At 45.1% G+C, this 12,097-nt stretch overlaps 1 long non-coding RNA gene across 1 annotated transcript in view; it reads left to right on the top strand.

Moving 5' to 3' along the window:
* LOC138567501 (uncharacterized) overlaps positions 1–12,097 on the top strand; it is a 30,858-nt gene that overhangs the window by 415 nt on the left and 18,346 nt on the right. The window lies entirely within an intron of this gene.

Genomic DNA, 12,097 nt, shown 5'->3' with positions numbered 1-12,097 from the left:
ATGTGCGATTTGCCCGTGGGAGATGTGTTTTATGGCGTGGGGCTGGGCACAGTGCGTTCCTCCCGTCCCAATGGGACTTGAACAGTACAGTGAACGGTTAGTTATCCTCCCCGCTGGAGGGGGAGGGAGGGGGGCTGGAGGATTTGCTATGTGCAGCAGATGGGGATAATAATAATAATAATAATAATAATTTGGCATTTATATAGCGCTACGAACCCTCCGGTATCTGAGCGCTGCTTATTATTACCCACGGTGTGTGGTGCTCATTTATCGACCTCGGAAGGATGAAAGGCTGATTTTGGCCCCGCCGGGATTCGAACCTGCGTTAGCAAGCTCTGCACGAATGTCAAAGTGAGCGCTCTACTCACTGGGCCACTTGTATATGTCTTATGCAGACAGACTCATATGGATACGAATTACCAGCATCACACTTCTTTATTTCTCCTGCATGGGGGGCGATTTGGCATTCCCTGGGGAGGGATTGTTCATTTACCCCTTTGCAATGTGTGCAAGAGAAGGCTAAACGAAGGTCTTGTATTGCTTTCATTATCAATCACATTTAAAGTCCCTATGAGACCCGCTAGCATTGTTTGTTTTAAAGTTTGCCGATAGTTTCCGAAATGCCTTCAGGCATAACGACTTGTTATGTCGTCGTGACGTTTTCACGTGGGACGTCGTCTACGTGCTTAGGAAGAGGATTACGGTTCTGGTGTGAGTGAGGTTTGGAAGCAGTTTAAGCAGATGTCTGGGTTGATGAGGCCGCAGGGTGGTATGTCTGTGCTTTTGAAAGGGGTGGAGGTGGTCAGTGAGGATGGGGAGAAGGCGAATTTGTAGGGAGTATTTTGCGGGAGTGCACAGTTCAGGGAACTTCCCGGAGGCAGTGAGGCTAGGTATGGGTGTGGTTGAGGAGGAGACGTGGGAGTTGTTGGCAGATGTTGGGCCTTGGGAAGAGCAGTATGAGGTTCTGTTTTCTATGGTGGAGTTGGATGGGGCGATTCGGAAGGGGAAGTGGTCTAGCCCAGGGGTGGATGGGGTCATGTATGTATTTTTGGAGAAGTTGCCAGTGGAATGTAAGTTGGCGGTATTGGCGTTGTTCAGTGAGATCTGGTAGAGTGGAGTTTTGCCGAAGTTGTGGAAGAGAGCGATTGTGGTGGCGATTTTGAAGGGTGGAAAGGTTCCTACGGAGTGTAAGTCGTATAGGCCGATTGCGCTGACTGTTGTGATGTGTAAGGTTATGGAACGGATGGTGGTTGAGCGATTGGTGTTTTATTTCGAGTCAAATGGGCGTTTGAGTGATTTCCAGAGTGGGTTTAGGAGGGATCGGTCGGTGGCTGATTCGTTAGTAAGGTTGGTGACTGGTATGGAGGAGGCGTTGTGTGATGGGGAGTTGGTGGAGGCGTTCTTTTTGGATTTGGAGAAAGCTTATCATATGGTATGGAAGAGCGGGTTTTGATAAGACTGTTGGAGATGGGTTTGAAGGGGAGGATGTTTCGGTGGATTAGGGCGTTTTTGGCTGATAAGACCTTTCAGGTGAGAGTGAGGGGGGTGATGTCTGAGGTTTGGAAGATGGAGAATGGGACGCCACAGGGGAGTGTGATTAGTGCAATGCTGTTTAATGTGATGGTGGATGGGTTGATTCGGGCTTTAACGGGAATCGGGTGTCGGGTGGATTTCTTCGCAGATGATGGTGTGGTATGGGTAAGAGGGCAGAGTTTGTTGTTGGTGCAGAGCCGGCTGCAAGAAGCGATAATGCGTATGGAGGAGTGGTGTGGGAAATGGGGCTTTTCGGTGTCTGTGGATAAAAGTGTGAGTATGGTTTTCTCGAGGAGAAGGGTGCAGCAGGAGTTCGACTTGGTTTTGAAAGGTGTGAGGGTAAAGAGCGTAGAAGAGTTTCGGTACTTGGGGGGGGGGGGGGGTGATTTTGGATAGGAAGTTGAACTGGAATTTGCAGGTGGATGGTGTGGTGGATAAGTGTAAACGTAGGTTGAAGGGTGTGGCTCACCCGGTGCGTGAATGTTTGCTGTATAATTGGAGGTTTGACTACTATAGGGACCGGTGGAGGAGGAAGGGGGGCTCTTTGGGGTTTCACGTGTGGGTGCGTTGTTGGTTGTGATGGGTACGGATTTGGTGAGATGGCCGATCTGGATGATGGGGTCTCCAAAGATGTGTTTGGAGTTGGCGAGTGCGGTGTCAAAGAAGCGGGGTTTGCGGGGTCAGATCAAGGCTTTGGGTCAGGCGTATGTGGCAGGGAAGGAAGGATGTAAGGTGTTCACGGATGGTTCGAAGGATCCTGTGTCTGGGAGAGTGGGTATGGCGTATTATCTGGAAAGCACTGGGGAGTATAAAGTGGGGCGACTGACAAATGACGTATCAATTTGTACGGCTGAGTTGGTGGTGATTGCATTGGCGATTGATGGGGTGTGCGAGTTGGGGTTTGAGAAGGTGTTGGTGTTTTCGGATTCATTAAGTGGGTTGCAGGGGATGGTGATAGGAAGGATGTGATTTTGGACATCAGGAGGAAGATTGATCGGTGTGCGCGTGGGGGGGATGGATCTGGAGTTGGCGTGGGTTCCCAGTCACAGTGGCATTTTGGGTAATGAGTTGGTGGATTTGGCGGCGGGTGCGGGTATGAGGAAAGGAACGGTTGATGTGAGGATACCTTTGAGTGTGGATGAGGTGAAGGCTGTGGTGGTGAAGCGGGTTATGGATGAGTGGCAGGAGAGGTGGGGTGAAGGGCAGGTGGATGTTTGGTGTTAGTGAGAAAGTGTCTGTGAAGGTGGATGAAGGGAAACTGGAATGGAGGAGGAGGAGGGAGGAGATGATGCTGAATCAGTTGAGGATACGGCACTTGGGGCTGAATGACACTCTGTTTCGAGCAGTGAAGCGTGAGTCGAGGGACTGTGTGGTGTGGGGTGCCTGAAACTGTGGGACATTTTCTGCTTGCGTGTGAGAGACATGTCGAGGAGAGAGAGTTGATGAAGGTTTGGATGTCTGCGCTGGGAGTGGCTGAACTGAGTGGGAAGGCTTTGCTGGGAGGACTCGGGGTGAGAGGCAGAGAAAGGAGCAGTGTGCTGTTAGATTTTGTGGGGCAGACGGGGCGGAGGGAGGAGTTATGAGAAAGTGAGGGTTGTGTGTAAGATTGGTGGGGAGGTGCACATTATCCTTTTGGATGGGGAAGCGCCTGCGTGGGTCCGCCCACGCTGTCGAAAATTAGAAGAAGAAGAGGATTACGGAGGAAGGAGTGGTCCACGCCGTGCACGGGCAGGTATTTATTTTTTATTGAGCATTTATAATGTGCTTATTCATCTTGGCAAAGTGCCTGGTATATTTGATATTTTTATTTACATCGACCTCATACACAGGTGTTTCACAGCGCGGCAAGGGAGGGGAACGGGGGAGACCAAAACACTGATGGGTTTGTTTTTCCTATTTTGATTTTAGTTGCAACAACGGCGGATCTTTGTGTGTCTTCTTGGCTGGTATCTTCATCCCCGGCTCCACCCACCCCCAAACAGAAGTGGTTTATTGCCGTGCCGCCGCACACGCCGAGGGAGTTTCATGGCAGATTCGGCTGCTGCCATCCACCACCTTATCCAGTGGTGGAAATGAGAACAATTTGGTGGGGGGAGTCCCACAAGGGCTGGGATGAAGGGGGCGGTGCCCAAAGAGGCGGGGTTTGGGGCGGAGCTGGCAATTGACCTCCGATCAAAGGAAATGTACAAAATAAGTTTTAAACGGCGCAATTTCTTTAATGCTGCTTCTTTTCCAAACTATATATCAATTCGACTTCCATGGCACTGGTGATGTTACTTCACTATGTTAATAATAGTTTTGACCAGTGTTGCTGAGTAAATATTCTTTAACATGCACAATTTGTATGCCATTTTATCATTGGTGCACAAGACAATTTTATGGTCCGACCCGCACATGTACACGGGAGCAAACCGTACCAGCCATCTGTGCACCTAAACTATCAACAGCAATGTTAATCTACACTGTGATCTTAGCTCATGCAGAACAGTATTTTAAGCGGACTGTGAAAGAATCGTTAAGAGCAATTACTAATGGTAAAAGAGCAGATAATCTGTCGGGAAACCATTTTATTTTATTATTTGATTTAATAGTGTGAACATTTTTTTTTGGTTTTTTTTTTATTTGTGTGGGTTTTTTTTTACAAAAAGAAGCAATTCAAGGTCTCCAGTGCATTTGCTTTGCTATGAAGTTCATTAGCTATGTAGTAGCGTCTTTACTCTCTCATCAGCTTAGACGAACAAGTGAATATTTCTTTATCGTTAGATCCTTTTTGTCACTTATGCGACAAGGCCAATCATTTTGAAGAAACCCATCACTGGGATGACCCAGTTCGTTTTTTCACCGCTTATTAAGCGGGCCCACCATTCCTGTTCATCATAAACATATACGTTTTTAAGCAGGTGGCCTGGCCATGTGGATCTTTCTTTTGAGCGGCCTGTACAGGATGGGAGATGCCTTCTTGTCTCGATTTGATTATCTTGGGTGCAGAAGCGGCATTTGTTTGAGTCCACCTGTCACCTGATCGCTAAGATCTCAGGTATGGTATAATTTTTACTTTTTTGGATTATATGGTAAGATCCTTTGTTAGGCTGCATTCAGAGTCTCTATCCAATCCATTTCTAGGATCTTTTAATTGACTTTCCCAGGATTGGCGAGGAGGTCCTCTTCTGAACTTCCGATTTTTTTTTTTTTTTTTTTAATTTTTTTTTTTTCTTCAATAAGCTCCTGTTCTTTGATCTCCATTTTTGTGAGCATTTGGTTTTCATCGTTCAACATTGCTCTGTTGATTATCTCCAGTATTGATTTCACAGCCAGTTGAATGATCTTCCTGTATAGCATCGGACCGCTTCTTTCGACAGTTGCTTTCAGGGAGGACAAACTCCGTTCACGTCGAATCAACACCATAGGAGTCGACTGTGGCAATGACAGCACTTCGCGCCAAAAGAGTCCCTCAAGCTTAATCCATATGGAGTCTGGAAGTGATGGCATCGCTTGAGCTCCAAAAACTATACTTGGGATCACCTTTGATCTAAAGAATTTCAGGATTGGCTTTAATGAGAAACGTCCAAACTTTCTGTTCATGATTTTTGTTTGGACTTTTAAGGTTCTCATCTTAGCTCGTAGATGGTCTTGCATTGGTGTTTCAGCTCTACTGTTCAGTATTATCCCCAAGTATTTGAAACTGGTGACGTTTTCCAGCCTGATACCCCCGTTAACAGGTTGAGACTGTGGTGTGTTTTTTTTTTTGTTTCTTTTTCTTTTGTTTTTTTTTCCTAAACATTGCCTTCTTTTTTTGTTTCGTTGAGTTCCAAGTTGTTGTCTCTCAGGTAGACCTTCAAGTTATCCATCTGTCTTTGTAACCCGACAGGGGTTTGGTCAAGCAGTATTATGTCGTCCGCATAGAGGATTCTTGGGATTTTTTGTATTTCCCAATGACGGTAGGAAGGCTCGAATTAATTCCTGGGAGTCCCTATAGTCAGCGATGTAAGAGTTGCATAAAGCTGGCGCTAGAGGGCATCCATGCTTCACCCCACGCGCTGTTACGATCTTATCTGATAACAGGCCAGCTTTGTTTAGCGTTACTCTCATTGAGGTCTGTGAGAACAAGCCTGGATAGGCTGTAAAATTGAGCTTGGGCACCTTCGATGGATCAGTTTTTGCCACAAGATTTCTCTATTCACCCTGTCGAAAGCTTAGACCTAATCGTGTTTTGGCTTGAAGTGCTTTTGCCTTCAGAACACTTATTAGAAGAATGTTTGCTGAAGTTCCCAGTCCACGAACGAAGCCCGCCTGTAGTGGATCATAATTATCAGAGGCAAAGGTCCACTCTGGGAAGCCCTCCAGAGCTAAGGAACCAAACATTTTTGCGATGGTATCCAGTAGAGCGACTGGGCGATATTGCCTTGGATCATTCTGTTCTCCTTTTTTTAAGATTGGCACTACGATGGCATTTTTCCATGTTGGGGGAATTGCACTGCAGTCTACTCAGTGCTGGAATATCTCGCTTATCAGGGATACCCAGGCTTCCGGGTGCTGTTTCAGGTTATAATTAGTTAACCCATCTGGGCCTGGTGCTCGAGGGTATTTAATTTTCTGATCTTGTCACTGGCGATGTTCCAGCGCACTTTAACAGATGGCGTGTCAAGGGGGCATTTGTTTCCCAATGATTTATATACTTCCATGTGTGAAATCCAAGCTTGTTCAGCCAAGTTGTTATCAAGTGTTGTTGATTCATTTGCGCCTGGCTCAATCAGGGTCCAGAAGACCCTGGAGTTTTTGCCACTCGGAACGCGCAGCATTGCTTCCGAGTCTGCTTGGTATAAATGTACTCTTTGCTGCCGTATCCAGGCTTTGTAGTTTTTTTTTCCTCCTTTTGCTTTTGTTATTAATAATGGATTTTTTTGTTTGTTTTTTTTCACCAAGCGTTTGCTTTGTCTTACCATTCGCCTTTTAGGTACTAAGTTTGTTGTCCACGTGGAGCTTTGGTTTTAAGGTGTCAGAGCTCTGCAGTTTGTTAACTTTGTGTACTTTGAGGAAGGGCTGATGGGCAAGAACTTCTATGCCTCTTTTTCCCCACTGTTCCTTTGCTTGGTGATAGTTAAATGTCAAGGAGACAATTTCTTTTAGTCTAAGGCGTGTATTCCCCTTACAAGGTTCCAGGTTATTAAACATGCTTTCCCTGTTCGGGTGTGTGACTTTCCAGTGGGTTGCTGGGTTATGGTCGCTGTTTAAGGTTCTCACGACTTCAAAGTCTTCAATTTGCTCCAGCAATTGTGTGATCTATCATGAGACCCTCTCCTTTTCCTTCCCATGTCGGTATTGATGGTATTTGGTTGTTTTTTATATTTTTTATTTTGTGGAGGTTATCTAGATCGTATGAATCCATTAGCAGATTCCATTTTCTGCCCCTAAGATATAAATGCACTCTCGAATGAAGGTGTGCCTCCTTTGCCCCTTCTGTTACGCACGCTGCTTTTAAGTCACTCGAAATTATTGTGTAATCGATTTTTGTGGGTGGCGTTGGCTTCTTCAAAGGTGTTTTCTATGGCGTGTAAGTATTTGTCGGCATCAGTTCTGGCCGGGTTCCAGTAAGTGTTGATTAGGAGAATCTTTTCAAATTTAGTTGGATCTTCTTGGGGCTCTTGTCTATTCCACAAAACTAAGACTGCTTGAATTAGTTCTGTGGCTTGAAAGGTAGAATCTAGCGTTAACCCGCTTCCTGCTCTTACGGCAGTTAGGAGCCTGGAAATGGGCCTACCAACCTCCCCCTTAATTGCTGGTGAGAGTTCCAGGTCATATCCATCGAGGTAAGGCTTTGTAGTTAACCATGTCTCTTGGAGACAGAACATTTCAGTTTCCCAGGTTAACATCCAAGATCGTAGTTAGATGTCCGAAACCTCAGGTATTCCATGAGCACATTGAGTTTTTCCTTGGTGCAACTCTTCTTCTGACTTCCCCTAGGTCAAGCCCCGAAACCTCCCTGCATTTCAATGTTGGTGGCTAGAAGAATTTATAGTTTTTCTGGACTCTTTATGTCCAAATGCTCTGCTTTGGGGGCGATTGTTGCTCATTTTCCTCTCTACACCTGTGCTAGTGGTTTCTCGGAATCTCATGCTCTTTTGTTTGCCACTTTCTTGTCTTTGTTTCTCCCGAATGTAGGGCCTCGTGGGAATCACTTTTTAGCTTTTTCGGAGAGTCTGCTGTCTCGCCTTGTTTGGAGGAAGATTTTGGATGAAGATTCATTAAGGGTCCGTTCATATGATGGACGGCGTTCACAATTTCGAAGATACCCCCTCCGACTGTGGTAAGGTGTCCTTATGTAGGTTCTTGTGCATCTATAGTCTATGTCCTTCAATTTTGTATTACTTGGGCTTTCTTGGTGAGCTTTTCTGCCCATGTATCTTTCTCTCTCTTGATTCATATCAAACTTTTGTCTCTTTGGTTCGTGAATCTCCTTAATTTCATAACCCATCCTTTTGAAGTCCCCTATAGAGTTTCTGAAGAGGCTCCTTACATTAGATACTTCAATATGAAGATGGGAGCACTCTTTATTATCTTCCTCCCTTGGTTCAACAATCAGGATGTCCCCTGAGTGCAGTCTTTTCAGGCTTGCAGTTTGTTCGCAAAGTTGTATAACCTTTCTTTCGGTTGAGTACTACATTATTTGTTCTGTTGGTGATCCATTCAAGTCTAACACAACAATCTTTATTCCCTCTAAATACCATTACATCCTTTGCTATTCCTAGCCCATTTTGTCCAAAGATCCTTTAGGATGCCTTAGGCCCTACATTTGAACCTCGCAATGGTTTTCGCAAAGGCTTTTGCCGGGGTAATGGCTCAAAAGGCCCTAGATCTCTTGCAATGGCCCCATTCTCCCTCGGTTTCTTTGTGCAGGTTCCATTGCTTGTGACTTCATATCTGGGATAATGCCTTCCGATACGTAAGCTGCTCTACCCTTGGCTTGGGTTAGTGCCAGTACTTCCTTTTGGGTGCCGGCTGATGTGGCCACTTCGGAACTCTGTTCAGAGGAATCTCGTACTGGCGTTTGAGTTGAACCTGTTGCTGTAACTAGTTCTGCGTGTCTGGTGTTCTCCTGATTTTTGGCTTCAATATAACCCTCCAGATGGTTTAGTTTTGAATGCATGGATGACATTATTGCCGAGTTGTCTTTTAAGGGCTTCATTCATGGCCTCGTATAGTTTACAAAAAGGGGCTAGCGCAATTGTGACCGTTGACATAATGGACATTGTCGACTTTTTTGGAAGGGGTATCTCGTCAAACTGGAGTTGCAATTTCGCTGAGGCGTCTCCTCGGGGAGTCATCTCCAAGGTCAACCCATGCTGAAGGGTTAATTCAAGTTATTTTTTGTATTTTTTTTTTTTTTGGGGCTCTAGCTTTCTGTGAGTCTTCTTTTTCAGCCACGGTTGGAGATGCCATCCTGTTTTGAGTCCCCTCATTTAACAATCTCATTTCAAGCTCTTTACTTGGAAGGGTACTTTCGTTAGAAGATGCAGGTATTGTGTGGTTGACTTTTCTCTAAGCCAACCTCGGTTCGCTGGTCAGGATTTTTAGGCCTTGGGGCTTGGATTGCAGGAGCGAGCTGACAGTGGCATTCCAGCAAAACATGTCTTGCTGAGGTAAGTTGGGTCGGGTGCATCAGTGGAAGTTAATAATTTTGTCTTTTTCTGCCGAGCCACTGCAGCCCCTGTGCGCACAGCTGTTGCGTGTTGCTGTCAGAGGGTCGGGCAGCTCGGCTGAACAAAACCCGGGGTGAAATGGAGACATTCAGCTGTGCTGCTTAATGTCCCCTCTTCACCCTGGGCCCATTTGCAATCATGTGAGCTACTTTTAGGTGACAGGGCTCTGGCGAGCAAGCTCCCTCGGGACTTCCTTGCCAGAGCCCTGCCGTTTCTAGTAGTAACTCGTATGACTGGAAGTCAACCCAGGGTGAAGCGGAGACATTCAGCATGATAGCTGCGTGCCACCGTTTCGACCCTGGACTCATTTTCAGTCATGCAATTTATTTTTTAGAAGTAGCCCTGCCGTTACTAATAGTAGCTGCAGCCTTGTTGGTCCCAGGATCTTCTTTGGTGGATCACCCTCTGAAGAGCATCTCGCGTTTGGTGTGCAGTAGGCCACTGGAACGTGAATGAGATGTGCAGGACACTATTCCACTCAGCAGTGGAAATGGGGAAAAATGTAAAGGGGGAATCCCACAAGGGCCAGTGTGGGGGCGGAGTTGGCATTTGAACTCCACTCAAATGTTCAAAATAGAAGTTTTAAAATGGGGCAACTTCTTTCATGCTGCTTCTTTCCAAACTCCACGCTGCATCAGTTTCACTTTAAATCACTGTCCTGGCTGGGGTGCACCCAAAATACAGTTAGTAATACAGCGATTTTGAGTACATTAAGGGATCCATAGACGCACTCTACAGTAGAAGGTTACCAGGGTGGCTCAGCAGGTTGAGAGACTGTTGCTGAGATGTTAAATATTAAACTGCTTGTTAATCGTATGACTTTTGCAATTCCTATAAAATGTGTTTGGCCAGGGCATGGTTTTTGGGCTGGTCACTGGCTTATATTCAGAGCAGAGGTTGGGGGTTTTTCTGCTCCTGTAGTGAATATCAAAGGTTGACACCCATGAACCCACAGTTTAATTTCCTAATAACTGCTGTCAGCACAACAGAAGCATTTATATGTGATTAAGCGGTTTGTCAAGCATATAACATATTTAAGAATGACTGACTTGGCATAGGTGCATGCCACAAAGTTAATATTTTTTGGAATTGCGAATGTGCTAAAATGACATTGGTTTTTATTTTTTGACTAAGCAGAATTTTGGGTGCTCAATTATTTTTAAAAACTATAACGCATTGAAATCTCCCTCAGATTACATTGCACGTGCAGTCCCAAAAGAAATGACACTTGTTGAAATCATGGATCCAGAAGTAGGCGGATCATCCAACAAAAGGCAGAAGACGTATAATTTTCATCAAGAGTTGGAGACCGATTTCTTTTTCACAAGCGTAAAAGATAAGAGTGTGTGTTTAATTTGCAGTGGGAAAGAGTAATGTCGAGGTTTTTTGGGACAATGCATACAAATTATGAAAAGAACTTTCATAAAGGAGGCAGTCTGCGATTCCAAAAAGTAGCTGAACTAAAAGCTGCCCTGCAGATGCAACAATCATTTTTTTACCCAACCAGCAAAGAAAGCAAATGCTGCAACAGAGGCATCCTTCGAAGTTGCACATTATTTGGCAAAACACGAATGCACTTTTACAGATGGTGCAGCTGTGAAAGCTGCGATGGCTCTCGTGTTTAAAAACTGCCCTGAAATTATGTCTCCTGAAATTATGTCTGCCATTTCAGATGTGTAGTTAGTGCAGATACCCTCCTTGCCATTGTGTTTGCACCTATCAGCCAATGTGATGGGGCAATTGGAAAAAGATTTGAGCATATGGACTTTTTTTTTTTTCTCCAAGTTGATGCAAGTGATACTGACGAGCTGGCGCTGTTTGCTCGAATGGTGTTTGAAGACTTCACCAACAAAGAGGAATTATTGACCTTGTTGCCTCTGAAATCCACAACCAGAGGTGTTGATATCTACAATGAGGTCAAGAATTATTTTGTCAAAACAAAAATTCCATTGAACAAGTTGGTGGCAATAACAACTGATGGTGCACCAGGGCGTCATTCTGTTTTGGTTGCGTGCTGTAAAGCAGACCCTGATTTCCCTCCATTATTGCACTACCACTGCATCATCCACGAGCAGGCACTTTGTGCCAAAGTGATGGGGTTTGATCACGTAATGGCCCCTGTTGTGCGAATTATTAATTCAATTTGTGCAAAGGCCAAATCTGCTGCACATGGTGATCCGTTGCTACACACGGAAATCTTATGGCTTGGCAGGGGGGAAATACTACGTCGCTATCTTTCACTTTTGCCAGAAATCAAAGACTTCATGAGGTCAAGAAATGAAGACATCGGCCAATTATGCAGCATTTTCTGGCTACTTGATTTGGCATTTCTGGCAGATTTCACTGAGAAATGAAATACCCTGAACTGTGAACTACAAGGAAAGGGTAAAACCATTGCTGACATATAAGTGCAGTAAAGACATTTAAGTCCAAACTTAACCTTTTCAGTGAACAAGTGGAGAAAAGGAAAATGGATCATTTCCCTTCTGTAATGCAAATGCTGACAGAGCATACAGCTATTCCTGAACTCCTGAACATAAACAAATACAGCAGTCGCCTGAGCAGGCTTAAGGAAGAGCTCAGTGACCGGTTCAGGGATTTCGAAAGGATTGAACCGTGTGTGATGTTCATCGCAAACCCCTTCATGGAAGTCAATGTTTGAACTTGCAGAAAAAATGAGTGAGCTGTTTTACGCTGAACAGTTTTGCTATGGAACTGGAGATTGTCTGCTTTTCAACTGAATGTCTCCTTGCAGGCTGACAATCTCACATAAATGTCTGGAGCCTTGTTGATTACAAGGAGTACAGTAACATTTGCACAGCAGCATTAAAAGTGACTTCCCTGTTTGGTTCCGCCTATCTCTGAAT

The sequence above is a fragment of the Ambystoma mexicanum genome, chromosome 2p (genome assembly GCF_040938575.1).
Source record: "Ambystoma mexicanum isolate Mex_15411 chromosome 2p, UKY_AmexF1_1, whole genome shotgun sequence".
Taxonomy (NCBI): domain Eukaryota; kingdom Metazoa; phylum Chordata; class Amphibia; order Caudata; family Ambystomatidae; genus Ambystoma; species Ambystoma mexicanum.
The sequence above is the reverse complement of the archived record's forward strand: the minus strand, read 5'-3'. Positions and strand labels throughout refer to the sequence as shown.